Source organism: Borostomias antarcticus (genome assembly GCF_949987555.1).
Source record: "Borostomias antarcticus genome assembly, chromosome: 10".
NCBI lineage: Eukaryota > Metazoa > Chordata > Actinopteri > Stomiiformes > Stomiidae > Borostomias > Borostomias antarcticus.
Window position 1 is genome coordinate 9,222,738 of NC_140243.1, and position 26,505 is coordinate 9,249,242.

Sequence of the window (26,505 nt, forward strand, 5' to 3'; positions counted from 1 at the left end):
CTTATCTTATCTTACTCTTATGAAGGGGGTCTCATTACTTCGTTCCAAATCCTCTCTCAAATGATGGAAGAGTAAATTATTATCTCAAGTTTGGAAGGAGGACATTTAATTTCCAATAAAATGAAATTTCACCCCCCTGACCCAGCCTGCCCTGACCAGACCAGACCCCCTCCCAATATGAGCTCCTACAGCAGAAAGGAACATCCACGGACACTGGCCTGACCGACCGAGTGACCGAGAGCCCACGGAGGAGAGTAATCGCTAGCCTGCTGAGCGTTAAACTGGTAAAGAGGACCGCTACTGATAAATCCTGGGTTCCAGTCTCAGCTCTTTGGCATGTCAGGGGCCTTTGACTGCCATAAAACACTGTGGTCCATAAACATATCAGGGGAAGCATTTATTGAGCAGCTTGAATCAATCCCCAGACGCGTCGTAAAGCCTGGTCTGGGTGTTACGTTAATACACTTCCCCTCAGGCTGAGGGGATATGGGGGAATCCTACATAAATTCACACTCTCTGCCATGGCCCAGTGGAGGTGACAGAGATAATGATATTACATGACTAAAAATCCCTCACAGCGTGTTCATGAAGGTGTGTGTGAGAGAGAGAGAGAGAGAGAGAGAGAGAGAATGAGTGTGTCTGTTTGCATGAATGAGTCTGTAATCATGTATGTCTGGGTCAGTGTACATGTGTGTGTGTGTGTGTGTGAGCGTAATAGTGAACAGTGTGTGGCAGTCGTGCCACCAGGTCATCATTAGTAAATCCCAGCGGAGACATGGCACGCTCCAGCAGTCCCCAGTCCTCAATGAGGTGAGGTGAGGAGAAGGGGAGTCACAAACACATACAAATGTCCCAGCAAAGTCATATTTCAGAGATTGCTCCACATTCCAGCCCACAGGTAAGGATTGGTAACAAGCCCTCAGACAGAGAGGGTATTTTCTACCCTAATCCCACACAACAACAGGAGCTAAAGCCCGTGGATGCCAAACAGCGATAATCACATTCCTCAACACTAGCAGGACAATGACCAGACCCTAACTCAAGACATTCGCCTCGGCCAGACAATGGACCTAAATGTAACCTGAACCATGGAGGGATTACTATGACCTGACACCTGAGCTACTGATGTCCTGACCCTTAACCTCTACCTGGGGTGACCTCACCTTCTCACCTCCCCCACCTCCGCAACCCCATCCCCATGCCCAATTACAACTACCCTCCTTGAAGGAAGATGACTTCAGCTGCTGTTGTAGCGAATGAATGAATGGGAGTGAATGGTGATGGGCGTGGTCATCACATATCCCTCCAGTAGCCTATCAGAACCCCGCTGCTTTACCATGAGAGGGAGAATACAGACCCCGCCCCCCAACTCAGATTACCCATGGTGCATCCCAGGGCAGAGGCGGGACCCAGGGAGAGATTCAGCAGATGGAGGGAAGAGTGAGATAGGGACAAGGTATCCGCTTGGGAGTTACAGTATGTGTGTCCATCTACTGCAGTTCATGCAGTCAATCTGGCAGCTTTCACATCCCATAATCATCGTTGTAGCAAGGAACAATAGTCAGCAGAGTTGTTCTTCCACAATGGAACCGTGGAAATCGAAAAGACAGTGTACATGCCTCATATCCATGACAGCGCGTACACACACACACACACACACACACACACACACACACACACACACACACACACACGCACACACACACACACACACACACACACACTGTTATATGCATCCAGTCCTGGTTAGCTATAATTTCAAATCCCATGTCATGTATATATGAATGTTTATCAGTGTGCGTCTGCAGTTTTACCGGCCAGTCTCTGGGTGGCGCTATGGAGTTGAGGTGTGTTTGTGGTGTAGTTAAAAATGACGCGGGAGGCGTCAACCAGAAGAGTATGTGGAGCGTGTGTGTGGCTGTCCACGACGCACGAGGACGCAGGGATTGATTCCTTCAACGCAGAGAGGATTGGGGCTGCCTTCTGCCCAGGGATTGTGTTGCTACTGACCTTTCAGAATGAACAGCTTTTAACCCAACCTGAACGGACAGAGAGAGAGAGAGAGAGAGAGAGAGAGAGAGAGAGACCGGGCAGGTGGACGATGCAGAGTCACGAAAGCCAGAAGTTGTCACTCGATAGGCATACCTCTCTCTCCTCTGGTCCTATGAGGTTTTGTGCTGGCTAGGATAGGTTAATGTAACCTGTGCTCTGTAGAGGAACGGGGGTTCCTAAACTGTGCTGTCATCCCCTTTCGACAACGTAGCTGGCCTGGAAATAGGTACAGTTATACACACACACACACACACACACGCACACACACACACACACACACACACACACACACACACACACACACACACACACACAATATCTCTCTGTCTGATGCTGCACACTGACAATACATAATGTGGGTGGGTAAGGCAGGCTGCGTCCCCGATGCTGTAGTCATTAGTACACTGAAGTATTAGGGCAGACAAATCTAGGTCAGAATCTCAACCAGGCTCTGCTGCAGGCTTGATCTCCTCAATAGTATGTTCTGTCTGTATGACCAGGGCTAACCAGAGCAGTGAAAGGAGTTAAAGAACACTATACATACAGTATATTACTGTACATTACCACAGAATAATTGCTAAATGGTGGTAGTAGTATTTCAGAAGTATGACGACAGCTTGTAACTTACATGGCCAGATACACAACCGATTGACATGGTGCTCTGATCTGATGAGACTAGAGGCACCGCACAGCCACGTACAGGGTCTTAGTAACTGAAGAGAGGGTCTTAGTATCTCTAGGATTTACACGGCTAAGCCTAGGATTTACCAGACAGCTGAATCTAACAGACTTCCTCCTACCTGGCCAGCATCTGCGGCCGCTGGCTCCGGTCCCGCCCCTGGCAGCGGTACCCCGAGACGCCGCGTCTGACCGCCCCTCCGTCCTGGAGGTGTAACCAGCAGCCCTGGCCCGGGCCGTGATGACTCGACTTTGTAGTCGGGGCCAGCGGCCGGCTTAGCGTTTCTCTCTCCGCAAGAGAGAGCCAACTTTCTATCTACTACGGCCGATTCGGAGCCAGTTTTCCCAGAAAACGGCGCAGCGTGTCCCTGCCCCCTCCTCCTCCTCCCTGCAGCCCCTTCATCTAGACTGCAGAACATTTTGTTCGCCCCCCTACAGATGATCAAAGACCCCTCTCCCCTCCCCCTTACTGCAGACTACACCAGACTCACACCTGACGGGTACAGAGACAGACCACACCTGACGGGTACAGAGACAGACTCACACCTGACGGGTACAGAGACAGACCACACCTGACGGGTACAGAGACAGACTCACACCTGACGGGTACAGAGACAGACCACACCTGACGGGTACAGAGACAGACTCACACCTGACGGGTACAGAGACAGACCACACCTGACGGGTACAGAGACAGACCACACCTGACGGGTACAGAGACAGACCACACCTGACGGGTACAGAGACAGACCACACCTGACGGGTACAGAGACAGACCACACCTGACGGGTACAGACACAGACCACACCTGACGGGTACAGAGACAGACCACACCTGACGGGTACAGAGACAGACCACACCTGACGGGTACAGAGACGGACCACACCTGACGGGTACAGAGACGGACCACACCTGACGGGTACAGAGACGGACCACACCTGACGGGTACAGAGACAGACCACACCTGACGGGTACAGAGACGGACCACACCTGACGGGTACAGAGACGGACCACACCTGACGGGTACAGAGACGGACCACACCTGGTTTCTGTCTGAGTAGAACTCCACCTCTATAACTCTGGCTAGAAGTCTATCTCCGTCTCAAAGAGATAGATTATCTCTGTATATTGGACTTCCAACTTCATCATTTTATTGTACCAATCCCACGGTGTTATCTGGCTTTAATTAAGCCACTTTACACTCTCAGCCTCTCCTCCAATCACTTCACAGTGTGCCGCTGAAGATGTAACACACAGGTGCTAGCTAGCTACCATCCACCGCCTAGCAAATGATCCACACCTTCAGGGGGCGTCGGCCTATTCATCTACAGCCCCTTCGCACGTAAACAACAGCTAAAACAGCTGAAGGCCTCCGACACCCTCGACCCTGCTGACCCACTGCTTCTCTGCTGGGGCTCTCTCCCTCCCAACGCAGGCAGCAGCTGTAGGGGCTCGTGGTGCTGGGTGGAGGCTGCTGGAGGCACATGAAAGCACGGGGCCTATAGCTTCTACATGTGTGGAGGAGCATGCTGTCCATCAGCTGGCCCTGACCGTTTCGAGACGATCAACAGGCCAGGGCCCAAACGGCTTTCTGGGAATGGCTGATTCGAACCTTTAGATTACAGAGGTCAACCTGGCGATGACCTCTCCGGCTGTGCCCACGCCAGGACGCTGTTTGAATCACGTTTATCTTGTTAATCTCGAGTCCGCCCTGGGCGGGGTGTTTGTGGGCGGCAGGCTCCGACACGCAGCGCTGACATGCTGTCTGCCGTGGTCCGTTCCTCCCTGCTGAGAGATGAACTGCTGCTCCCTCCCTCCCTCCCTCCCTCCCTCCCTCCCTCCCTCCCTCCCTCCCTCCCTCCCTCCCTCCCTCCCTCCAGTCCTTTGCCCCCCCCCCCTCCCATCCCCCAGACAGCCTATCAACACCCAGAGACAGACCTCTTTCCCGGCACCAGTCAGGGCCCAGTCCCGAATGATTATCCCGAATAAACTGGTCTCTTCCGTTCCAGTTTAATAAAGCCGCTAATCTCTGGTGTAGAGACTGTGCGTGTCTGTGTGTGTGTGTGCGTGTGTGTGTGTGTGTGTGTGAGCGGGAGCACTGCAGTATTAAACGTTAGACATTCCACTGAAGCCTTCGAGAAAAACACAACTAGACCCAACTAGACATTCAAGAAATGTTTGTGCTGTGAGGAGCACAGCAGATGACAGCATTCTGAGTGGGTTACGGCAGGCGGGGCTATCACCCAGTATGAGCCCAAAGAAAACATGCCACCCCTTCTGTCACCTCTCTGACCTCCTCCCTCCCTCCTGCCAGTCCAGCTGAGTGATCCTCAGTATGGCCCTCCAGGGTCGGGGACAGGAGCAGGGGGTCAGGGGATCCGGGCCTCCTGGTGACAGCGTCAGCCTCTTCCCCCAACACCTACTGGGTAAACTCTCTCACCCCCTCACCCCCTGCTTCCACTAGGAAAACAACAACACGGAAAGTGTGACAGCGAGCCGGAGAGGAGATAACAGCCGAGGTGAAGGGAGAGTCTCCAGGGGAGAGAGCGGCGAAAGGTAGGAACCGGAGCGGTGGTCTCTGATCTGTCTCCGCTCGACCCGTCTCTGTCTCCCTCGCTCCGGGTAGGAACGGCGCAGCGTAGGCTGAGAACGGGGAGACTGGGTTGATCTCTCTCTCTCTCATCTCTCTCTCTCTCTCTTTCTCTTCTAAACAATCTGCACAACACAGCTACTCCTGTCTCTCTATCCCAGTCCTCAGTAGGGCTTCTCCAAACCTGGATCCCTCCCCTAGACTCCCACCACCAAAGCCCTCCATCCCTCTAGTGCTCCTCTCCTCCTCTCCTCCATCCCTCCAGTCCTCTCCTCCTCTCCTCCATCCCTCCAGTCCTCTCCTCCATCCCTCCAGTCCTCCCCTCCTCTCCTCCATCCCTCCAGTCCTCTCCTCCTCTCCTCCATCCCTCCAGTCCTCCCCTCCTCTCCTCCATCCCTCCCCTCCTCCCCTCCTCAGCCCTCCAGCCCCAGAAAGAGGGGATGAAAGCCTATGTCCTCAGACTGCTTCAGTCTGTAATTACTCACTGCTGGCTCAGACAGGAGCCTTGCCAAACCCCCCCCACCCCCCCCCCCTCTCTCTCTCTCACACACACACACACACACACACACACACACACACACACACACACACACACACACACATACAGAGCAACACTCTTAACCCACAGCGTGGGAAAGCATTGCGACAAATGCTGACTATTCATTTAGGTCACACCTCAAAAACACAATCAAAAATCCCCAAAGACAAACAACAACTTTGTATGTAAGCAAAACAACAACAACATCCTCAACAACAGGCGCCTCAGACCCGTGGCTGCAGAGCAACACTTACAGTACAATGTTTCAACAAACCAAAGCCTGCATGCTGATCTATGTAAACATTATTAACACTGTAGCCACACTATGCACACACACACACACTGGGTCTCGTCTACTACAGACTCAGCGAGTCAAGATGGCATCTAGGCCATTCTTAGTACCTTACCTCTAGTCTGGCGGGGCACACAGCAGCCTAGAGCCATGGCAGTGTGGGCTCAGCTCAGCTACCGGCAGGGTCAGTGTGTACAGATCAGTCTCCTGCACGTCTCTCCTGCTACCTCCCCCTCCACTCCTCAGTGACTCAGCGCAGGCCTGCGTGTCTCTCCTGTCCCTCACAGAGACGTCCTGGATCAGCTACAGCACGGTAGCTACTCCCCTCAGCTCTGCTGCCACACTGACCTGCAGCCTCACCGCAACATCTGCAGGCCCATTCACACACGTGCACAGCGCACGCACACACACACACACACACACAAACACAAACACCCCCCTCCTGATCTGGGTACAGATGGTGCAGTCCTGCTCTGACTTGGGCCACCTCCTCTAATCTGTTTCTGGTCTGCTGGAGGAGCCTACTGGGGTGGGGGGTGCTAATCCACACTGGTCAAACAACAGGCGCTGCTTTAACCCTCACTGAGGGAGGGGGGAGAGCAGAGGAACGCAAGAATGTGAAGCTATTTACATTCTGAGCTCTATCATGCAGAATGAATGAATGAATGGATGAATGGTCTCCTTAAACAACTCCAATACATTCAATAAATGTTCAAACAAAATATTTGTGTACAACATAAATAGCTATAATGTTAACGAGTCATCTGCTGTACACCTACTCGCCACTTGTCACTCAAAGGGTTGAACCATCACATTCATACCATACATGATATAATGCCAAAAACAGCATCAGATTAAGCTCTAAGCCCATCCGTCGACTAGCCTACGTATCCTATCCCATTGGTGTCCTCGCTCAGCAACACTGAAACGCAGAATCGGTCGCGCTCCGTTAAATCAGAATCATCACTTACTGGTGAATGAGGCAGCCTACCAGAGCCACAGTCTCAGCTGTATCAGTGCACCTGAGTCCCCTAACAGTTAAGCCTCTGCCACGCCATGCGGGGGGCGGGGCGGGGTGGGGTGCGGGGGTGGGTGCGGGGGGGGGGGTGGTCGGAAGCCCGTCTCCTCATCCCTAACGCTGCTGCTGCTCCAGCGGCGACCGCCGTCGGCCACGGGAGAAAGCCCCTCTGTGAGCTCTGATTAGCGAAACACAAAGAGAGGAGCCCCCTGGCCATGAGGGCTGGAATAATACCCGTCTTTCTCTTAATCCGGGCTAAGCTGGCGCCCCCCTCCTCTGACGGCGCCCGTGGTGCCCGGCGGTCCCCTCTGCAGTAGGTGAGGGTCTGGAGGAGGGGCCGGGACTACACGCTGTTTTCATGCAGGCGGGGGAGGCCGGGCGCGGCCTTCACCCCCCCGGTCCCCCAGGGGGAGGGGCCCAATACGAGACGGGGTGGGGATGGGCCCAATACGAGACGGGGTGTGACTGTAACGCAGGGAGAGAGGGCGAGTGGAACGTGAGCGCAGCATGACAGCGTGTGTGTGAACGTGTGTGAGTAGGGGGGTGGGGGGGGTTATCTAAAACGAATCGAACAGCACTTTCGCTGTCTTGCACCCACCACTACAGTGTGTATTAGTATCCGTCATCACTCCCCTCCCTCTGCCCCCCCCCCCCCCCCTCCCCCCGTTCCCGAGAAGAGGCTGCGATGTACTTTAGGCCGATACGTGATGTCCTCCAGTACACATATAAATGATTGATTCTAGGTGGACTGAAGTGCCGCGCTCCGTGATGATGTTATAAATATGTGTTTGTCGGAGTCGTGACTGTGGGCTGAACAGCGTAGCAGAAGAGTGAGGGGGTGGCAGTGGCCACCATCTTATCTCCAATCACAGACAGAGCTCCCTTGCCCCATTTAAAGCCACCTCGTTTCCCATTAAAAGCAGGAGTTGTCAGTCCAGTTACATATTAAACAAATAGCAGAGGTTGTTTGTTCCAGCGTTGTACAGTCAGTTCCGTGTCCAGGGTCAGCTTGTCTTAGTCATTGTCGTAGTGTGTTTCCAGCTACATTTCTGCCACGGGCTAAAAACCTTCAAAGAATTCCATTGAGAGTGGATACAAGTGTTTGTGTGTGTTTGTTCTGGATTAGGAAACTCTGTCTGTGCTCGAAACAAGAGATGAACCATTGATGGGCCGAGTCCCCTCAGTGCAGATGGAGGTCCAACACTAACACAGGCTTGCTGACCGGCTCACATAATAGAAAACTCAGTCAACACTGGCAATTATACAGAACTCCAATCCTTCCTTTCTTACTCAACATCTTACATCATGTCCCACCTCTTCCTGTATTTTTCTTTCTCTTTCACAGACGCAGACGCACACACACGCGCGCACACACACACACACACACGGTTAGATCATGGCAGGAACACCTGTTCTAGGGAACTTCCTCCACTCACCAGGATCTGTTCAGCCCGCGGGGGTGGCGGGCCTCTTTGATCTGATCCGGGGAGGGGGGTGGGGAGGGGGGGGGTGGGGGTGTGGCTCGTGGCCCCCAGGATGAAATGTCACCAGGAGAACGAGCATTCTCAGCTCCTGCAGGTAGGCGGTTGGGGGAGGGCTGCCGAGTTCCGCTGCGATCAGCGCCTCCGGCCTGCTTCCTCAAACAGCGTCACGCCAGCTCACGGATCAAGCTATACCATCTACCGTACCATGACTGTAGAATCCACTGACTCACATCGAAAGTGACTTACAGCATAATTCGCTTTCACGCTCACATTCATTTCTGCGTATCATTCATTTATTCATACAAGATTGTGCAGCGTGTGAGTGTGTGTGTGTGTGTGACATCTCCGATGTGAGCAGCACGGTATAACACTGCAACACGCGTAACGTGTCTCGACTTGACGTGATACCGTAGCCGTGTTTTAATTGCGGGCCCCTGTGAAGTCTGGCTCCGCTTCCTGACTCCGGGCCCCGATCCCTAACCTGCGCTGGCGCTGCCGCAAGCCCACACACGCACGCCATTTGTTTGGTGGAACTAAATCATAGTGTGGCCGCCATGACATATGGATCCTCCACCAGGCCTCTGGAGCCGTGCCTGGAACTGCGAACGCTCTGTCTGCGTGTGGTGGGATGGGGGGATGCGGAGAATGAGGAGAAGGGAGGAGGAGGAGGAGGAGGAGGAGGAGGGAGGAGGAGGGAGAGATGGGGAGAAACCCAACCCAAAACACAATGTTCCCATTAGGCTGATGATGAAGAAAGATGTTCTCTTTCACAATAAATAACAAACAAAATAAAACAAAAACGTGCAGCCTATCACGAAGAGGAGTGACCCGGGGTTCACTCTGAAGCACGCCCTCAGAAAGTCTTTCTCTGGAAGCCCGGAGTCTGACTCTGACAGCCGTGGCGCCTGAAGCCAACGATGATCACCTTGACCACAGAACAATTAGCCGTGGAGAGCACAAAAACAATGTCCAAGACCACTAACCAAACCCAGCAGAAACCGCCTACCCGAGACTTCACACCCACAACATTTAGGCCTACACCTCAAAAGCTACCCCCTTTTGTAAAACATCCACCACAAAAGTCAGTGATCTAAGATAGTTCATTAGTCCTCCCAGGCCTCCCGTAGGGTTCTCTGTAGTATCCTGGTGATGGAACCGTCCTAGATGACAGCATCGCTCTGCTCTGGGTTTAGAGGGAAGGATGGAGGCATGTTTTCTCAGCTGCTTCATATTACTGCACAGCAGAGTCCAACAGCAGGCCTGCGGTGACTTTGAAATACTTTCCATTTCGGAGCTTGTAGCAGTGTGTGGCACTGCATCACCAGGCTGGCCGCGAGGCCCGCCGCCCAGAGGACAGTCTCTCTCTCCCTCTCTCTCTCTCTGGGAGAGACCGAGAGGATGTAGCGTCTGGGAGAACAGGAAGCAGCAGGGAAACGTAAGCTCACTCTGAAGAAAGAATCCAGGAAAAGCTCTCTCCTTTTTTTATATTGATGCTCGAGGCGGTTTTAAAAGTGAGACATTTTCCAGGCCTGCGCGAAGTAAACAGAGGGCCAGCTTGCACCTCAGCGCCCTGTGACTTGGCACTGAACTCTGTGCCACACCGCCCTCTAGTGGCTTGCTAGCAGAGGTGCAAGTGGGAACAGGTGAAGACGGGCATCAGCGGCATCACCAAATTAATAACCGAATCTGTGGCTAACAAAAAGTACGTATTTAGAAAAGCCTAATTTTATTAATCCAAAATAGCCTTGTGCATCAGTCCGTCTTCGTCCTTAGGCTCTGCTGCTACTGGGTAGTGAAACAGAGCAGAGACAGACTGGTCGGGCTTTGGGCCCAGGCAGCCATGACTGACATGGCCGTTAAATCTCCCTGTCCTCACACAGACAGCCAGAGAGAGGTCGGCAGGGGTCACGGCCAGGCCTACGACCACCAGGGACCTCCTCCCTCTTGACCCCTCGACCTCCAGGCACCTCATTATGAGTCTGTCTGCAGGCCAGGGACCGGGTCACCTCTCACCTCACTCAAAGTCCAGACAGTTAAAATCCGTTCAGCCTCTTTTGACTGAGTGTACAGATTTCCTGTACTGCAGTATTAGTCATACTTCACAAACTCAACACGCTCCCAAGTTTCCATGGAAGTGTAAAAGAGGATTGTTCTCTCTTTTTATTATGTAATAAGTAACCATATATGTCCTCACTGTCTGTAAATGCTGTCGTAAAAGGACTGGTCAGACTCAGTACCGGCCATGGTTGTCCCTCCAGTGACTCACCCTCAACCAAAACAAACTGTTCCAGAATGTCAGCCCCTCCTTGAGGGTAGAGCATGTGCTTGATCGGAAAAAATAGTACAAAAAGAAAAGAACAAGAGAGAGAGAGAGAGAGACAGAGAGAGAGAGAAAGACCCTCCTCCTTATCATTGTTAAAATTCTCACACCTCTTAAATCAGCGAGGAGTTCGTTTCACAGCACCAGGCTTCTGAGGGGCGTCAGGGGCTTTCTGAGGCAGAGCCCCCACCCCCTCCCCATCCCCCCACATTCCCCCTCTCACATCATCACACTGCCTCTTCGCTCACACACGCGCACCCACACACACACACACACACACACACACACACACGCTATCCCATCAGTCAGCAATGTCTGTCCCACACAGCCCCGCTCGCGCCCTTTGAAGTCCCTGCTCACGCTCAGCTTCACGGGAGCGGGGAGGAGGAAGGGGGCGTGTCCGCGCCAGCCTCCAGCGGGGGGGGGGGGGGGGGTCTCCATACCTTGCAAGCACACCTGGGCTATTAGCCTCACAAACGAGCATGGCTGAACTCTGGCCCCTGGCTTTTGTTCTGGGCTGTCTGAACCCAGAAGCCTCCAGGCATCAAGAGGGAGGCGGGCGCCGTGGAGGGGCGGTGAAAAGCCTAGCGGCCGGGAGGCGGGGGGATGTGATTTTGGGGCCTTACTGGAAGCAGGAAGTGTTGATGGTGAAAAGGAGGATAATGAAAAGTGAAAAACCCCATAGTGGGTAACGGTAATGAATACCGTGTGTGAGTGTTTGGGCAGGTTTGGACACTTTTCTGTGGGGACCTCTTACGGGAATGAAGCTGCATGTTTAAAAAGCTAAACACAAGCGTTTCTTCTGCGGAGAGGGGAGGCTGAGGAACTGAGAAATGGGTGATCTCTTACACTTCCATGAGTACGCAGCCAAGAAGAAAAAGAAGAAAGAAGACATGAATCCTTCATCACCACGTCCTCTGCCAGACCACAGGGCCTCACAAAGCTCCTTTTGTTTCCTGATGTCACCGGGAGATAATAAACACAGCAAAGTTGCTCTTATGAGCGCTGGCATTATGTAATATCAACAACAGGCACACAGACAACAGCTATGGGGTCCCTGGTTTCAACCCCTGACCACATTCAATGCTACAGCTTTCTAAATGCCTGTAAAGATAAAGTACATGGACTGCACTGTAGCACACTGGTACTGTACAGGCAACATTCATTTCAAAATAAAGAAAGACTCTATTCTCTATTTTAGCAACTCTATTGCTAAAACACGTCTAGCAATCATACAAACCTGCAAACATATCACCACACCTGCATATGAGGCAAGTGGTAATAGGTTTGTGATGCAATAGGAGTGTGTGCCAGAAATGAAACAGTCTGACAGGTATTTCTATTGGAAAGGTAAATGGACTGCACTTATATAGCGCTTTTCCACCTTAGCGGCACTCAAAGCACTTTACAATGGCCGCTCATTCACCCACACACCAATGGCGGTAGCTGCCATGCAAGGTGCTAACCTGCTCATTGGGAGCAATTTGGGGTTAGGTGTCTTGCTCAAGGACACTTCAACATGTGGACAGTCGGAGCCGGGATTCGAACCACTGACCCTTCGATCCCTGAACGACCCGCTCTACCAACTGAGCTACAGCCGCCCCGAGGTGTAGTTAAAACACCTCATACTGTAGGTCAAATGAGAGCTGAATGGTTAACATGCCATCAGGCATTCACAATATTGCATTCTCAATGGCAACAAATCAACCGACATGAATAAATGAGATTACGCATTACTGCTGACCGCTACAAACAAAGCACACCAATAACTAATCATTACTGAGACACTGGGAGAGCTAATAGCTTAGTACATGAGTCCCTGGCAGGACAGAGAGGTGCTCTGTTCACGGTGGACTGACCCACATGCTCAGCACATTGATATCAAACAGAAGCCTGGATTCCAAAGGGAATGTATTACAGATGTATGTTTGGTGGGATCGAGTTCTCTGACGTAAGATCCCATTACCCATAATGCTTCAATAAATACCAGCAGAGGCCCCTGGTTGCTTAAGTGTGTACCTCCCTTGACCAATGAGGAAACACATACACGTTCTCAGTGGACTAGTTAGCGGACCATAAATAATACAGGTTTGGTTTCCATATAAACAATTAAAACCATAAAAACTGATTCTTAACTCCCACAGAAAATCTGTTTTCTTTTGCTTTTTGCTCCAGAGTCAATAAAATGAAAGAGCGTTGAACCTCAAATCACTTTTATTGCTCCACTCTACTAGGTTTAGTAAACAGAGACGTAAAACGGTCCAGATAACCCACTGCCCATTTAGGTTACGGCGCAGGTGTCTTCATGTGTCTCCTATATAGTACAGGATAAATAAGATAAGACAAACTTTTTGGGTATGGACGTGAAATGGGACCGTGACTAGGACTGACCGTGACTAGGACTGACCGTGACTAGGACTGAACCTGACTAGGACTGAACGTGACTAGGACTGAACATGACTAGGACTGACCGTGACTAGGACTGAACATGACTAGGACTGACCGTGACTAGGACTGACCGTGACTAGGACTGAACCTGACTAGGACTGAACATGACTAGGACTGACCGTGACTAGGACTGAACATGACTAGGACTGAACATGACTAGGACTGACCGTGACTAGGACTGAACATGACTAGGACTGAACATGACTAGGACTGAACATGACTAGGACTGACCGTGACTAGGACTGAACATGATTAGGACTGACCGTGACTAGGACTGACCCTGACTAGGACTGACCGTGACTAGGACTGACCGTGACTAGGACTGAACATGATTAGGACTGACCCTGACTAGGACTGACCGTGACTAGGACTGACCGTGACTAGGACTGACCGTGACTAGGACTGAACATGATTAGGACTGAACATGACTAGGACTGAACATGACTAGGACTGACCCTGACTAGGACTGAACGTGATTAGGACTGACCGTGACTAGGACTGAACATGACTAGGACTGACCGTGACTAGGACTGAACGTGACTAGGACTGAACGTGACTAGGACTGAACGTGACTAGGACTGAACGTGACTAGGACTGAACATGACTAGGACTGACTCTGACTAGGACTGAACATGACTAGGACTGAACATGATTAGGACTGAACATGACTAGGACTGAACATGATTAGGACTGAACATGACTAGGACTGACCCTGACTAGGACTGACCGTGACTAGGACTGACCGTGACTAGGACTGACTCTGACTAGGACTGAACATGACTAGGACTGAACGTGACTAGGACTGAACGTGACTAGGACTGAACGTGATTAGGACTGAACATGACTAGGACTGAACATGATTAGGACTGACCATGACTAGGACTGAACGTGACTAGGACTGACCCTGACTAGGACTGACCGTGACTAGGACTGACCCTGACGAGGACTGACCCTGACTAGGACTGACCGTGACTAGGACTGAACGGTGTGTTTTCTTGGTGTGTTCTCACCCAATCCGACCTTCAGCCTGTAATTCCCTCCCTCAGGGTGTGTGTGTGTGTGTGTGTGTGTGTATGTGTGTGTGTGTTTGTGTGTACACATGCATTCCGGTACACGTGCATGACTGCATGTCTGGTGTGCCGTTGACTGTAAAGATGAGACTGGCGCCTCGGTAGTCTCTCTCCAGACTCGAATATTAAGTTGAATCACTGCGCTCCGCATACTACATAATAGAGTCTGTGCCACTTCGCCGCCCAAGCTGGTGTTCTGAGGGCGTATCGACGGTTCAAAATTAAAAGAGTGACAGGTCGTAGCAGCAAATGAGAGACGCTAGCCCAGGTTCGATGGGCGGGGCATATCTACGGGTGGGAACGCCTGATCGCGAAAGTCGTAACTGATTGGTGTCGCAGGGATTCCTGCGCTACCAATGAATTGCCAGGATCACTAGAGCACTAGATTTTTGTGTCCCAGAGCCATAGAGGAAGAACTAGCTAACATAGCTTACGTAGCATATCAGTGAAAGAACTCTCATGGGACTGGTGTTGAGAGCAGCGCCTCGGTGATGCCCTGTGACCGGCTCTGAGCCTGCGTGGCCCTGCAGTGCTGAAGGAGGCTGCGGGAGAATAAGACGCGTGTTACTGGACATACAGTAGCCGTCTGCGCAGCTCGGTGATCAGACTGGAGGTGCTTTCCTCTCCACGCTGGTTCCTGTCACAGCTGTGTGAGGGAGAGACTCTGGCTTCAGCAGTTCACAGCAGACGTCATTCGGCACTCAGCGCCAAGCACAACGGGACCAGCAGACAGACCACGACGGCTGAGAGAGAGAGAGACAGACAGAGAGAGAGAGAGAGAGAGTACGAGGGGCAGCGGAAAACCTCGGGATGCAGAGGCCGGGGTCAGGGCTGGTCTGGAGGGTTTACTGTCTGCCAGAGGACCGCATCGGAAATACCTCCGGAGGTTTCTCCCACGGATATGGTTAGTCTGTGGTCAGTCTCCCCGGCCCTGGGAGCAGAACAATGTCTGGGACGAAACGGAGAGGCGTGGGGGAGAGGGGGGCGGTCATCTGAGAGAGGCGGGGCTAGGGGAGGGGGGGGGGGGCACAGTGCCGCGTGCCTCCTGGGCCGTGGTGATCTAGACCGGGTGGGGACACGGAGGGGCCTGGATCCCAAGACCAGCTGGCTCGACACAAAACCAGCGGCTGGCAGGAAGGACGGCCAGGAAGGACTCCCAGCAGCCATTCAGAAAACACAATGGAGAGGATCAGGTCACTATGGGCCACCGTGCAGCCCTTCCACACACCACCACCACCGCCGCCGTCGCATACAACCCAACCCCTCACCGGGAGGAGCATGGCCAGGCCACAAGTGCAAGAAGAGGACTGCGCAGGGTTGAGCCCACAGTTATACTGTGGCCTTGATAACAAACACGGTCTCTGGTCAGATTGTTTTCATATGTGTGTGGGAAATGCTCATAAAAGTCTGTCGTGGGCAGTGGGGGGGGTTACCTTATACTATAATGTACCACACAAATCTCTCCATCTGTATCCTGTCATATTTACCCCAGGTCTACTGGGAGGGATGCACCTCCCTCTCTACAGGTCTCTTCAGCTGTGACATATAGGGACCTCTACGAGTTTCACTGGGGGGGCCGCCGTGAGGGGAACAGGAAACAGCTGCCAGAGATCAGTGTGACTTCCCATCCCCCTGGGGCATGCTGGGGAAGGAAGGTGGAATGTGCTGGCCTCGGTGGTATCCCACCTCTCTGCAATGGATGTCCCTGAGTCAGCACACGCTTACAGTGTAAATATTCCCACATCCCCCATGGAGACGGCCCTGCTACTGTCTCAACCTGCTGGCGGTGCGTGCATGCGTGTGTGTGTGTTTGTGTGTGTTTCTATGTGTGTGTGTGTGTGTGTGTGTGTGTGTATGCCTGGGTGGTGCAGCAAGTGCATCTTGGTATGTGTGTCCGTCTGTCTACAAGGTGTGTTTGAGAGAGAGAGAGAGAGAGAGAGAGAGAGAGAGAGAGCATGAGTGTGCATTTGCGTGTCAAGGGGAGGGAGGGTGAGCCAGTGACGTAGACGATGTGCTTTATGACGAATCCTGTCATCCTGTGCCAGCGAATGGCACAAGGACGCCATCGCTCGTGTTATTTTTAACTCAGTGTCTCCATGGAAACCGGCACATATGCTTGGAGCCCAGGCGAGTGTGCTGGAGTGGATACAACAGTGCATCCTCTCCTGTCAGAGCACGGGGGGGGGGCCCTGGGAACCACACACACACACACACACACACACTCCCCCTTAATGCTCACCACAATGAATCACATGTGGCACTGTGTGTGTATGTGTCAGAGACTGTGGGTATGTGTGTGTGTGTTTGTGTGTACTGTAAGTGTGTGTGTGTGTGTGTGTGTGTGTGTGTGTGTGTGTGTGACAGCAAAGGCCGTGGGAAACGGCCCGGAGAGTGGTCATCATCCAGACCCCAAAGAGACTAAGATGAAGAGGTCTGACAGATCTGAGGATAGCTCTAAGGAGGCGACCACACAAGGGGGCGTGGCCATGGAACTGAAGGGTGGGGCGTCTAGTTCAGTGAATATAAAAAGCCTGTTCTGAACAGTCTTAGGACCGATATCAAAGTATATCGGTGTGAACTGTAAAATGTACATTTGTAGTACGTTTTTATCTCTTGCCCAAAAAGACAAATATTGGTACTTACCTATTGTTGCATGGGTAGGGAATGACAGCATGAAACAAACAGACATGAAAGAAAGAAAGAAAGAAAGAAAGAAAGAAAGAAAGAAAGAAAGAAAGAAAGAAAGAAAGAAAGAAAGAAAGAAAGAAAGAAAGAAAGAAAGAAAGAAAGAAAGAAAGAAAGAAAGAAAGAAAGAAAGAAAGAAAAGATATCGTCAGTTAATTACTTCTTGAAAATATGGAACTGCAACTGATATAGTTAGCGACTGTTTACCGGTTGGCGCTCTTTCTCAGTGTTCAATAGAATAGCCTACTGCATCATTATACTGTCCAACTACCTGACAAAGGCCCCGCAGAAACACAGAAGAGGGCGGCTTTTCACACTTTCTTTTTTCTACTAAACATGCCATTACAATGAAGCACTGTAACTGTATGACCACAGGGCCTTTCTCTTCTCAGGCTGTCAGCACTATAGTACCATAGGATATCTGCAGCAGTTAATATGGGCCTGGAGGTAAGTTAAGTGTTCTTCGGGTGGAGACATACAGGACAATTGCTACTGTAACTGCCATTTTCCTCTTTCGTTCCTTGACAATTCCCTTGCCTGGCGTATCCTTATCTTGTGAGAAAGAGCAGGATGACTCTTCACCTGCTCTTATCTCTCCTCATGGTTGTTCTCTGGAGAGTCTCTCTATGACCCAGCTGGACTGATACCACACTCCTGCCACATGTCAAGTCTACATGTCAGCAGAGCCAATCAGCCCCCGGGGACTTAACGCAGAGATAGACACAGACCGCACTTTAGAACTCAAACTCTCTCTAGCCATTACCCTGCAGGCCTCTCGTATCTAAGTGCTTCATGAAAGGCGGAGGGTTAGAGTGGAGCTCAGTGGAAGCATTCACATCGCAGACATGGCAGCCATTCATTATGACGCTACCAGCAACAGACGTTTAGAGCTGACAGAGAGCACATTCTGCGGCCCCGGCACAAAAACCATGACAAAAGAGCGTCTTTACCCTCCAGAATGTGAATGTCTCTCTCCTCGGGCCAGAAAACTCTGAAGCACGACTGCCACTCCGATATCACTCTGTCCTCTTTTCCTCACATTCTTTCCTTCCCCTGTCCTTCCTCTCTCACTCTCCACCTCATTGCGCTCTCTTAATTCCCCATTCCCTTCTCCCCCCTCTCCCTCCCTCTCTCAAATCTCTTCCACCCCCTCCTCTTCCTCCCTCTCTCTCCTCTCTTTCTCTCCTCCGCTCCCACTCTCCCTCCGTCTCTCCGGTCTCTCCCCCGGTTGGCCGGCGATCTGCCGCGTCTCCGTGACGACGGCTCCGTTGTTGCGCCTCGGCGGGGAATTAGCGGGAGAAGCCGACGGCGTTGGGCGCGCGGCGTGCTACGAGGCGTCAGAATGTGGGTCGCTTCCTCCCCGCTCGCGCTGCTCCTCGCTAAAGAAAGGATTCTCCACCAGAAATAGACCCAGGAGTACAGTACAGTACAGTACAGTCAGGCCGTGCACTGTACCGTGCAGCTTTGCTACACATTGCCTCAGTAATGGCCTTCACTGATAAATGGGGCGTCGCCGCCCATCTAGGGAGGGCATTGCTTCAACGCAGCACAAGAGTCTCACCGCACAGGAAAAGGACAGGAGGTAAAGAGGTGTTAGCGAGGCGAAGCCTGCCCTCCAAGTCAACGAGGCGCCCTCCACTCCGCACTCCGAGTTCCCGCCCTTTCTCCCAGAGGGCCGTGGGTAAATAAGCACTCAGGACTAATGTGAGAGAGAGTGACCACAGCCCTGTCTGAAAGTCGGTTTGATTGACATCGGAAAACGGCAACCTCGCCAAAGTAAATGTTTGGATAAGGGCAAACATAATTTAAGGGCAATATATAAAACCAAAGCAAAGCATATGCAACGGTGTCACGAGGAAATGATTTATCTACAGGCTATTACCGTGCCTATGGAGGCAGACACACTATCTAGTGATGGATGATATATAGCATTCATCAAGCAGGGAGGTTTATCACTACATGCTACACTACTCACAGGCTGTCAGCTGGGTTCTGTTCAGGGAGGTGGAGGTTCTCCTGGTCTACAGCCAGGGGTAGGAGGCTGGATGTCTCCCTCCTCCTCTGCCCCTCCTCCTCCTCCTCCTCTCTGCTCCCCACTACCCACTCCCTCCTACCTCCTCCTTAGCGCTCTTCTCCCTCCTCCCTGCCTCCTGCTCTGGGCGTGGGTTCACCAGCCAGTCTGGGTGGTCCCAGACCAGAGACCACCGCTGCTGGGGAGAGGTGGCAGAGGGAGAAGCTATCTTCATCCCGTGAACCTGGTTCTAATAAGGTCCAATCTCCACCAGATGGCTTGTCACAACCCCTGCCTGCTAGAACCCGACCACAGAACCATGTCAGACAACGACTGGAGCAGCATAGAAGAAATTAACTACAGTCAACGTGAAAGCCCTGTTGGCTAGGCATGCTTTTACAAATCCCAGGATCACATTTAGCATTTCTGAACTAGTTTCAAGTCAAGGGTTGAAACCCTATTCCCGGAGCTGTGTGTCTGAAACTCTGGGCACACATTTTCTGAGCAAACCCCTAAAAACCCCCCAGCAATTACTAGAATAGAGGGGAAAGTGCATTAAAAAATAGTCGGAAATATTAGAGATAGCTTTTCTTCATTCATATATATCTTTTTTTTTTCTCTAGCACTGGGGCTGCTGGCAGCACTCCTGTTCTTATTGAAGGTTTTACTGACGATGACTGGGATGTACAGTCAGTTAAATTACTCCACACAAACTTACATAGCCTATTGTAAGTCGCTCTGGATAAAAGTGTCTGCTAAATGTCAATTCTACTGTAGGTACATTTTTGCAAAACAGGGCCCTAATCCAATCATGATATTGGGAGTCCACAGCCGGATACATTTGCCTGTGTGGACATATAACACTGTCGAACAACAGTAACCAGTCAACCAGTGAACCACAGAGCGGAACAGATAGTACATGACCCGGAGCAGAGGTGCGGTGGATTTATCAGCGGTTCTGGAGTTCCTCAACGCTCACAATGGACAACACAGAAAGGAAATTTCCTGTACTTTTACACAGGCTTTTGAGCAAAATACAAAAAAACAGCTCATTTTCAGGAAGCTTAAGGCCCACAATCATAACAAGCGAGCTGATTTCTCTCTCCAAAGCACCTGTGGGAGCCGTGGCCAAGTAATAAAAACACACAAGCCCCTAAATCCACACCGCATCACCCCTGAGCTCTCCACCCCTGAAAGTGAAAGGCATGAAGGAAAAATAGCATCTGTTTGTTATGCGCCGGTGCCACTGGGTCTCCATCCATACAAGGTCCTGTAGGATTGAACCCTGGGCCCTAGAGTATTCAACGTGACTGGAATGTAACCCCCACCCCCTACACACACACACTCACACACACACACACACACACACACACACACACACACACACACACAAACCACCACTACGCCAGCTGAAGAAGAGGATACCGCCCCCTCCCAGCTGAACAAACAGTCGTCCCTGTCAGATCATGGGTGTGTGTATGGGCGTGGCCGCGGGGGGGTGGGGGTGGGGGGTGCGGGCTGTGTGTGCAGAGACCTAAGCCTCAACTTGACCTCTTGGCACCCAACATACCAGTGGACACACATAGATAACACACATGCACACAGTCACAAATGTACTCTCTAAGATAAATATATTCTTGGCTCACCTAGAAAAACATGCTGAATGTTTCCTGATGTGGGGAAAGTTTTCTTTTTTGAGTACCTTGAGGTATTGAGTCATAAAGTCTAAATCTAAAGGGGTTAAGGTGTACCCTAGGGGACCTCTTAAAAGGGAGCACCTGCATGTCTCCTCCACTCCACACACACTACGATAACAGCTCTGCATATCTGGAGGGGGGAGGGGCTTCTGGAGCAGAACTAACCGAGAGATTTCACCGTCTTCAAAAGCCATGCAAGGAGTGCTGTTTGATCTGCGCACCAAAGCAGGCTTGTGTTCCCATACTGTGCTAGCGCAAGGCTGTAGTAGGTTGTCTGTTTCATATATAGACGCTATAGGAACCGACCCACTGGAGCAGGGGTGGTATGACTTCCATATGGCCTCCGGTGCAGCCCCTGCCTGGGCATGATGCAGTGTCAGTCTCCGCTGCCGCTCTGGGAACTGGATACCCCGGATGGGACTGGGCCTCTGCGTGACGGTGCCCTCGGCATGTCCCACGACCTCCATAGACACGCCTGTCTGTCTGCCTGCATGTCGGCCGGTCAGCTTTGTCTGCCTGTCTGTCTGCCTGCCTGTCGGCCGGTCAGCTTTGCCTGCCTGTCTGTCTGCTTGCCTGTTTTTTTTGTCGGCTGGCGGCCGGCCTGGCTGGGTGTATATTCGTAGGACACGCCCGGAAGCCTGAGACACATGGATCACTTCGCAATCGCGGCCCATCTCAGCAGCTGGCTGCATTGTGCTTTATAGGGCACGGGCCTATAGAGTTTCCTGAGGAGGTTATTCCCATAGGGCTAGTGTTTCGTTTTTGGGGGTTTGGACGTTCCGGCGCCTTTGTCGACGGCGCTGGCGGGGCCTCGCTGGTCTGCGGAGCCTCTAATCAGGCCTCTGCTCAGAGGGAGGCTCTCTGGCAAAGGCCGCGGGCCGCCAGCCAACGCAACCCTCCGCTGAGGCATGAGGCGTCAGGTCTAAATACCCCCGGGTCTCCACAGACAGACGGACAGGCTGACGGACGGACAGACATACACACAGACAAGTTACCGTATGGATGATGTATCGTAGGCACTGGATGTGGTTACAGACAACAGTGATGCAATCCCTGAGAAAAAAATGAATCTGAGCTAATCAACAGTGAGAACCACGACTGATCAGAGAGGAACGGAATGATGGGAAGCGTGTTTCAACATTCAGACGTGTCGTTGAGCAACAGCAGACCAGGAGGAGCGAGGGGGGGGGCAGGGGAACCTGGGCCCTGCCTCCCGACTAACTAATGTGTCACCATGGAGATGATTGTTGTTATCGTACGGCACCCTCATTCAGCCTGCTTTCATTGGACAGCCGGATTTCACAGGAGCCAATGGAGTAGAAGGAGAGGATGGGCAGCTGTGGTGGGGGGAGGGAGGGGGAGGGAGGGAGCAGGGGCCAGAGTAGAGAGAGAGGGAGAGGGAGAGGGAGAGGGAGAGGGAGAGGGAGAGGGAGAGGGAGAGGGAGAGGGAGAGGGAGAGGGAGAGGGAGAGGGAGAGGGAGAGGGAGAGGGAGAGAGAGGGAGAGAGAGAGAGAGAGAGAGAGAGAGGGAGAGAGAGAGGGATCTACAGTGCTCCAGCTCCTCTTCAGAGGTCAGGACCAGTGCTGAGGTACACGCTGTCCCCCTCACACCGGACACAGAGGGGCCGCGGCTCTGCACATCAAAGGTGGGCCTGGAGGAGTTCATCCGTTTTGTTTGTGTTTCATTTTTCCTTTATCTACCAATCAGAACATGCCTCTGATGCAGGCCCTTTTTTATTTATTTTTTACCTTATATAGATAAGGCTCCCCTCTCCCTCCCACAGCACGTATTCAGTCAAGCAGACACTTGGAGTATTGCCTGTCCCTCTCTTCCCCCTCTCCCGCCCATAATCCCTGCATCAGTATAAACTAGGCACTCGGGGGCCAGAGAGAGGGGAGAGATAGAGAGAGAGAGAGAGAGAGAGAGAGAGAGAGAGGAGAAAGGGAGAGCTGGTTAGATGAGAAGGAGGAGAGAGAGAGAGAGAGTGGAATTTCTTCATTACTTTCTCTCCTGCTCTTTCTTGAAGCTCTGCTCCTGATTATCCCGGCTCTGAGGAAACCTCGCCACGCTTGTCAGACCCGCCTCTTCAGCTCCGTGGCTGGATGTCTGGTGACTGTGTTTATCGCACAAGCACATTGGAAAGCCAAAGAGCAAACCGCCAGGGTCATTTTCAATTTACATCCCTCAATTGCTTACGTTTTTTTGTTGACAAGCTGCTAAATTGTCATTAAACAGTGTCTATGGTTTTAATGAATCCCTGTTGAGTGTTTGGATTAGGATTAAACACTGGTTGGGGAGCCCAACCACAGTCCTCCGGGGCGCCATTACGGTTTAATACACACATCAAGAAGGCCTTGATTTAGCATGGCTTTCCCGACCCTGACAAACCTACACACTGTATCGCTGCTCCGATTGTTGGACGCCTGTCATGAGGGAGATGACAGGGTAGTAAGATGTTTCTCTGAGCAGCTACCTCCTATAGGACTGTTCCAGAGCTCAGTCTACCTCCTATAGGACTGTTCCAGAACTCAGTCTACCTCCTATAGGACTGTTCCAGAACTCAGGCTACCTCCTATAGGACTGTTCCAGAACTCAGTCTACCTCCTATAGGACTGTTCCAGAGCTCAGTCTACCTCCTATAGGACTGTTCCAGAGCTCAGTCTACCTCCTATAGGACTGTTCCAGAGCTCAGTCTACCTCTTATAGGACTGTTCCAGAACTAAGTCTACCTCCTATAGGACTGTTCCAGAACTCAGTCTACCTCCTATAGGACTGTTCCAGAACTCAAGTTTACCTCCTATAGGACTGTTCCAGAACTCAGTCTACCTCCTATAGGACTGTTCCAGAACTCAAGTTTACCTCCGGTCAGTGACTGTTCCAGAACTCAGTCTAACTGCGGTCAGTGTTCCTACTGTGTGCTGACTTTCAGGTTGGACCGTCTTGTTGATGCAAGCCTTTTTTCCCAGATGGTTTGTGTTTCAGCCATGCTGATGCATGTCCGGCCAGAGCACAAAGGCCTGACCTCTCCCCACCTCTCCCCTTCTATCCCCATCACTCCCCAGCACTGCCTTTGATTCCGACCGCTCCAGAGATGTTGCCAGAACAGAGACAACACTGGGCCAGCAACCAGGAGAACTGACCCAGTCTGGATCCATCCTGTTACAATAAGCCCCATGAAAACAACACACACATACAGTAAGACTATAGGCACCAGTCACCTTGGGTTAAATCCTACTGATGGACTTAGCCTAGATAAAATCACGTCATATGCCCCCGTAATAACGAAGCAGAAAAAGAAAAACAATCATTTCGTTCCACACCAACATCAAGCCAAAAGGCCAGTGAGAGTTTGATAGGATTATACGCTACATTTTATGAGGTGATGAACTCGATGGCCTTAAATCCGACACATTTGACTGGATTAAAATGACCTCTGGAGCCCTGGGGGGACGTGATAGGCTGGCTGCAGGGCACAGCTAGGGGACACATGATGCTGCTCACCGCAGGTGGGACGGGTATGGCGCCACCAACTGCAGGGACCTACTGACACCTGAAAGCTCTCTCTCTCTCTCTCTCTCTCTCTCTCTCTCTCTCTCTCTAAAAGTACACTAACAGGGTGTTGTGTGAAACAATTCAAACCCACGCATGTGACTACTGCCCTCAGGCTTAAACAAACCCAGTTGAACATAATCTATGAACTCTGAAGCATTCCAAATATCCAATAAACTAATGAGACATTCTTGTGTTCTCAAAGGATTAGGGACAAATGTTCTTTGACGAATAGGGTTATTGAGAAAAAAATGGCTGAAGGTTCAATGCTTACATTAGCAGGGGGGAGGAGAGAGCTCACCCCGCCATCACTCGTGGCTCTCGTGTTTCATAAACAGAGAATGTCTCAGAAAAGACCTCAGGAGTGGAGTACATTAGCATTATGTCATCTGCTCTCTGAGGGTTGGGGAGAAGCAGACCCACCCGGTCCTACACACGTCAGAGTGACACAACGTTACGCAGTCCCTGTGAGCCACTGGAGTAGGATGTCATACCACATCCCATCTGGTGGGAATAGGGGTCGAAGGATCCAGATAACTTGAGTGTTTCTTCTGACATCCTATCCCATTAAAACAACATGGAGATGAATCCTGTTTTAGCTCATCTGTCATTGGCCGGGGCAGCTTCCTGTGCCCTGATTGGGCCCAGGCATCCTCGGCCAATCCCCTCTCACAGGCACATTCAGCCTTCACCTCACAGCTCACTGCCTCAGAGGAAGACCAAACAATAAGATAACACTGGTTTGACATAAATAGCAACGTGCACATTTTTGGGGGTGTTCTGTTTATGTGTGTGTGTGTGTGTGTGGTGTGTGTGTGTGTGTGTGCATGCCTGAGTGATGTCTGTGTGTGTGTGTGTGTGTGTGCGTGTGTGCCTGAGTGTGTGTGTGTGTGTGTGTGTGTGTGCGAGAGAGAGAGAGAGAGGAGAGAGCAAGAAAAAGATCAAAAGAGAGACAGAGAGTGCAGAATCAAAAGAAGCATTGAGAAATGGAAGGTGGGAGTATTCAGAGAGATTGAGAATGGATTCCTTCCCTGTTGCTTCCATCTGAGCCAGGGAGACCTAAGTCTCTACAGCTTAACTAAATAGATATCAGTACTATATGTTTCATCGTCACTGTTTTCTAGCCAGCCTTTGTAATTACAGCTACTGTAACATTCCTTGTCCTACAGTTCAAGGAATTACTGAATGATAAATTACTGTAAATAGAAAATCCTACTGACTGGATTACGCAGAAGCACCATGTGCATATTCCAGTTCGGATGCAGTGAGAAAAGCAGACTGCCCCTATTGGCCAGAGGCGCGCAGTCTGGCAGCCAATGGCGTCGTGCGTTGCTGTTTGTGTGTGTTTGTGTTCTCTCCTCCACACACTCTGTGTTTACAACGCCATGGCACTGCCAGGCTCATGTTCTCCCTACCCTCCCTACATCCCCCCCTGTCTAGCCGCTCTCCCCCCCCTCCTCTCTCCCTGTCGGGGGACACAGTGGGCTGCTTCACGCAGAAACAACCCAGCCGCTGAGCTGAGAGACTAACCAAGCATGATGATCTCACTGTCCACCCTCCTCCCCCCTGGAACTCTTCCTCTGCTCTGGACCACATCATTCCTCTACCTCTCCACCGATCAGACTGTTACTGCAGCCTCCAAAACAACCCTCCGGTTAATTGGATGGACATTACGCCCGAACCCTCCACACATCGCTCTTAGGCAAACCCCCCACCGCCGTCGGCCCACACACACACACACACACACACACCCACACACACACACCCCTCCTCCACACCCCCAACACAGATATAAAATGGGAATCTTGACATGGATTCTAAAACACCAACATTCCGTATTATTAACATTCCGTAATTCTGTCTCCTTGCCTGAGGAGATACACTATCGCAATTGATGGACATGAATACAAAAATAGTCTTCTGAGAAAAACATCCCCTGAAGCAAACAACATGTACGTATATTTGTTCTAGCGATGCTCTGTGTGCAATCGCTGAATCTTTTCTGCGCCTCTCCCATCGATAGTCTGGAGCTGTATAAATGCGAGTTGGCAGCTTGAGCTGAGCTTGCCTGGC

At 51.5% G+C, this 26,505-nt stretch overlaps 1 protein-coding gene across 1 annotated transcript in view; it reads right to left on the reverse strand.

Moving 5' to 3' along the window:
* The window catches only part of nhsa (Nance-Horan syndrome a (congenital cataracts and dental anomalies)), a gene marked incomplete at both ends in the record, with an annotated part of 63,689 nt that overhangs the window by 12,658 nt on the left and 24,526 nt on the right, over positions 1-26,505 (reverse strand). The gene's annotated exons all lie outside the window — the stretch shown is intronic.